This window comes from Nicotiana attenuata, chromosome 6, assembly GCF_001879085.1.
Source record: "Nicotiana attenuata strain UT chromosome 6, NIATTr2, whole genome shotgun sequence".
Lineage (NCBI taxonomy): Eukaryota > Viridiplantae > Streptophyta > Magnoliopsida > Solanales > Solanaceae > Nicotiana > Nicotiana attenuata.
The window spans coordinates 21607652-21613441 of record NC_031994.1 but is presented as its reverse complement, the minus strand read 5'-3'; positions in this window follow the sequence as shown (position 1 = coordinate 21613441).

Here is a 5790-nt window from a genome sequence, read left to right as displayed (position 1 = left end):
GCCGTGAGAGCTCGGAATATCTCAGATACTATCATGGGGGCGAGGGTGCTCTTGGCATTGGTAATCAAAACATTGACGACTCCAGCTACCCGTAGATCAATATTCCCATCCTTCCGGGGAAACACTAAAAGACCTAGGAACGCCACCATGAGAGCGAAGCACCTATGTTCTTCCCATTTTGATCGATTCCCTTTTCTACAGATTCCACTTTCCGGGTTGTCAAGTCCTCTTACATGCCCGTACCGCTGGTATATGAAACGTAGAGTGGAAAATCCAGCCGCCAAATCCGCATACTGGACCCCCCTGCTTATTTTTAACAAATCTAGAAACTTGTGAGGTGTGACGGCCCTTGGACCGACCAGGTATTTATGTCTTAGACCCTCGGTACTCCCAACATAACCGGCTATCTCCTCCATAGTGGGTGTGAATTTGAAGTCCGAGAAATGCAAAACATTGTGAGCTGGGTCCCAAAATGTCACAAGTGCCTTTATTATGTCTCCCCTAGGCTTGATCATTAGTAATCCAGTGAGCCCCCCAAGTAAAGGTTGATTGTGTCTCGTCCTTGATTACCCAAATCTTCCCACCTCATGTGTAGTTCCAACGGAATCTTGGACATGACCTTCATTGGTAAATTTTGACTCGTGCTCATTCTGCACATCTAGATTAAGGTGATTGGTTTAACACACAGTGAATTTCATTAAAGCTGATAAAAAGGGTCATTTTACAAAAATCAAATAGACAACGACCACTTTTGCAAATACGACCCTTCAACACTTCAGAAGGGAAGATCTCAGGGCTGTGTTTACTAGGTGGCCAAAAATTGGAAAAGAAACCATCGGTGGCTATTCATCCAAAAACGACCTTCCGGCGTCCCGTTGGGACACTTGGCTATTTAGATAAAAATGGCATCACCCATTTTATTTACGACAAAACGACGACACTACATTCATTTTTTCAAAATTTTCAAAAACGGGGCTGGAGCCGATGAGGGTTGCCTACGTATCCCACATCCGGTGAGAATCAAACCCGCGTAGTTCGACCAGTTTTGGCAAGGAAACACATAAACCATTTTGGGACTAACCCTTCTTTCTCAAAAGATCTCTTTTCCTTTTTTTTAAAAATCCTTTCTTTTTTTTTTCAAAATTTCGGCAGAGTTTCGGGATATTTTGAACACCATTTTTGGGACACGGGTGAAATCCTCTCTCATACTACAAACTTGGTTTTTCTTTGATTTTCCTACCTAATCCAGAATACGGTCAACATGCAAACCGAAACAAATGAATGCACAGGTAGCACGTAAAAATGCATCAGGTTAGTCTTTTATTTTCGGGTACACCTGTCCTAAACGAACCCAACCCCTGTGTTGAGTCCCAAAAGTCAATTGCACATGATGCAAACAAACGTTCCTACTAGGGATCCGGCATGAGGTTGCGTTATTCTAGGTTTAAAACCTAGGTGTATTGTTCTAGACCTGGCTTACCCGAGCGGACAACTCAAGTCGAGGGGGGCAGCGTACCGGTAACCAAAAGATCATCCGGCTTTGCAAGTTGTCCGAACCTCGTTCGAAATTAGGATATGACACTAACAAAAAAGAAGTCACGCCAGCGTGCACTTCTCAGAAGATTAGAAGAGAAGGGTTTCGCAGCAGTTTATATACAGTTCAAATAATATCAAAGCGGTAAAAAACGGCATTTAGCACATTAGGCTCAAACACGTAAAAAAATTAGATAATAAGTAACTGCCAAGTATAACAGTTATTCTACGCTCGAATTCTGAACCCTGAACCAGAGATTCTGGGTTCATTTCCCCAGCGGAGTTGCCAGAGTTGTCACACCTCCTTTTTCTACCACCAGAAGCAGTATAGGGGAGTTTTTCCAAATAAAGTGACAAAATCGAACGGGATTATTTATTCAAATTCAGAGTCGCCACTTGGGATAATTTATGTTGTCCCAAGTCACCTATCTAAAATCCCGAATCGAGGAAGTTTGACTCTATTTTAGTTCGCGAAACACAGAAATCCGGGCAAGGAATTCTGTTAACCCGGGAGAAGGTGTTAGGCATTCCCGAGTTCCTGGTTTTAGCACGGTCGCTCAGCTATTATTATTGGCCTATTTATCTGATTTTAAAACATATTTGAAACCTATGTGCATTTTATCCCTTTTAAAACCGCTTTTAATAATCCGATTGTCAATTTTATTACACATTGCGAATCATGACATGGGAACCGTACCCATGATCCACAACATGTTTATTTTATTAACAAGATGAAATTGTGGCCGGTTCACATAAATGTACCCCCGAATTTTAGAAATTAAGCATCACAACTACGTCACGGGAACCGTACCCATAGCTATGACACTTTATTTAATTAACGCGCCTAAAACAAAGTACGAGAGTTCAAGGCATTCTCTACATTAATTAAGATATCGATATGAGGGCCATAGACTATGTGATTGGATGGCACACCTCAATTTATTTAAAGAAGAGATTTGTGTCCAACTAAAGTAAATTAAGGATTCTTTGGTTTATTCTAAATTAAAGTTCAATCTAAATCTACTAATTACAAGTATGCATGGGATAGTATACTAAAGCATTTAATTGTTTAAGCAGATTCTGGTCCTGCAGTAAACCCAAAACCGTCTAGAGATCCTAAAAAAGAAACTGGGCTCGAATTTTTGGCCCAGAAATGAAGGCTATTAAGCAAAAGGCATCAGTGGGTTAATTGGGCCAACAACAAGTCCAGGTTTTAAGGACAAGCTCAGTTTTTAATACCTGCTTTGGTTACATTTGAAGCAAACTTGGCGAAACGAATTATTGAAAATCAAATGATGCTTTGAACCAAGCCCAAAACGAAAAAGAAACAACTGGGCCAGGGCTGAAGTGCCCCAGCTCGAAACTTGACTGGGTTGTCTCAAATTGGGCCAATGTCAGGCCTAATTGAAACTCGACATTCTTCTAAATCGATTGTAGCCCAGATTACTTGCGAATTTCAACGAAATTAAAGGCATATCTTAAGACCAATCCTCAGCATGCTATTATTGTTAACAATACAAATCCAGAATTCTCTTTATTGAGAAATCACAATAACTTGCACATGAAGTCATTTTACCACTGTTGCAATTCGAAGGGGTACAATAAAATTCCTAACTCTAGCCAAACACAACATGATTCAACACGTATTGCCTATTAATACGAACTTGTTCATGTATTTTCCTAACCCTAGATATGCATTCATGTTAATAACACTAATTGCAACCATATTGAGGGTATTCAACCATTTAAACTAATATGGACAGCTTACAATCACAGGTTTTAATACAGTCCCAAATATTACAACCCTAGGTATAGCAAACTCTCCAGCCACAGATGCAACAACTAAAAACCAATTCTAACTTTCAACACTCAAACATTGTGACTAAATTATAGAAGTAAACATCATATTTTAAAAAAAAAAGCCTAAACAAATGGAAAGAAACTACAAACAAAGGAAGAAAAACAAAGAAAAACATTAAACAAGAAAAGGATCTGGAGTTTTCACTTCAAGCCAGCATACTATAGCTTCATTTTTTGCATTTCAAGGTCTGTGAAGGTACCATGATACAACAACAAAGGAAAAGAAATCCTAAAGTCAGCCAAGAAGAGCAAGAACAGAAGACCAACAGCAGTAACCCTGATCCAAATTTAAACCATGCTTAAACCCTTAAGAATTCGAAAATTTCAAAAGAACTTGTTCTTGCTTTTTCTTGTGAAAATCAGAAAATTCAATTTTTCTAACAATGCAGAACTTTTTAGGGGTATTTTCTAGGGTCTGAAATCTGTTTTTAGGAGTGAGGGAGGGGTTCTATATATAGCCCCTAAGAGTGCCATGTGCTGTAGAAACAGAATGGGAATTATTCCCTCATACAACATCTTTTTTAACAGAAATGGGACAGCTGTCAACCTCTAATTGGTTTCAGCATTTTGTGCTGGCCAAATAGGGCCAGCTGCCCCTAATTCTAGAAACTTCTTATCTGAAAATTCCATTTCATGCCCTTCCCATGACCCCTTAAGTTTTTTTTATTTGTTCAATTAACCCTACAAATTCTAAATGACTTACAGACTATGGCCAACAGAAACAAACAGGCAAAATATCAATAAATGAATCAAAAGCAAAACCACAGGGCCAAAAGTTTAAACATCTGAAAACTTGACAATAAACCTAAACCTCTAAAATGACCAAAATTCATAATAAACTCCGGATAAATATGAAATTAAACCAAACTAAAGATTTAAACTAATTAAATGATGCAGGCATACTAAACTATGATTCAAAAACAGCAAAAAGATAATTGAAACAACAGTAATAAACTAACCAATTTTCGAGCTAAATGAACTAAAATATAAGCTAAACCAAATTAATAAATCTAAATGAAACCTGATCAAACAACTTGGAAGGTGACTTTGAAACAAAAATGAAAAAATGAATGAACCCTAGAACAAAACTACTAACTCTGACCTAAAGACACAAAGAAGACAGTGGTGGAAATACTGTGACGACCCGACCAGTCGTCGCATGAGTTATCGCTTCGTTTCCCCCATTTCTGCTTCCTTATGCTTCGTTATCCGTGTTTTATGTGGTCGAGATGATTGGTTTATGGTTGGAGTGGATTTGGTAAGGAAATGAGACACTTAGTCTCTTTTAAGAAGGCTTAAGTTGGAAAAGTCAATCGGACGTTGACTTATGAGTTAGAGGGCTCGGATGTGAATTCCGATTGTTCGGTTAGCTTCGGGAGGTGATTTGTGACTTAGGAGTGTGATCGGAAGTGGTTTTGGAGGTCCGGTGTAGAATTAGGCTTGAATTGGCGAAGTTAGTATTTTGGCGATTTCCGGTTGATAGGTGAGATTTTGATCCAAGGGTCGGAATGGGATTCCGAGAGTTTCTGTAGCTTCTTTGTGTGATTTGGGATGTGTGTGCAAAATTTCAGGTCATTTGGACGTGGTTTGGTTGGGTTTTTGATCAAAAGCGTGTTTCGGAAGTTTTAGAAGAACTTAGGCTTGAATTCGATGTAATTTGATGGTTTTGGTGTTGTTTGAGGTATTTTGAGGATTGGAACAAGTTTTAATGATGTTTTGGGATGTGTTGGTGCTTTTGAGGTCCCGGGGGCCTCGGGGTAATTTCGGATGGCTAACGGGAGGAATTTTGGACTTGTGCAATTTCAGATTTCTGCTGTTTCTGGTATTTTCGCACCTGCGGCTTGGGAACCGCAGGTGCGGTATCGCAGATGCGGGGTGGTGGTCGCAGAAGCGAAAAAGGGAAGGATAGGCTGGGACCGCAGATGCGAATAGGGAGCCGCACCTGCGGAGCCGCAGATGCGGTCAAGCGGGACTTAATGAAGTTCCACAGATGCGGAATATTAACCGCAGAAGCGGATTTTGAACTGCAAATGCGGTTTTGTCTGGGCAGAATGTTTAAATGGGTCTTCTTCGCGAATTTTGAAGGGTTTTTCATTTCTAACTCGGACTTGGAGAATTGTGAGCGATTTTGAAGAGGGACTTCAAGGAGCTTTGATAAGGTAAGGATTTTTGGACCTAAAACACGATTCTATGTGTTATTTCATGAATTAGGACTGAAAATTTAAGGAATTAATGGACAAAAATAGTGGTTTAGGGCTTGAACTTAAGAGAGCATAAATTAAGGATTTGAAGGGCCAATTGAACTCCGATTCTTGTGTTTTTGATATGTATAAACTCGTGGGGAGATAAGGAATCAAATGATGTGAAAATTTCTGAGTTTCGAGAAGTTGGCCCGGG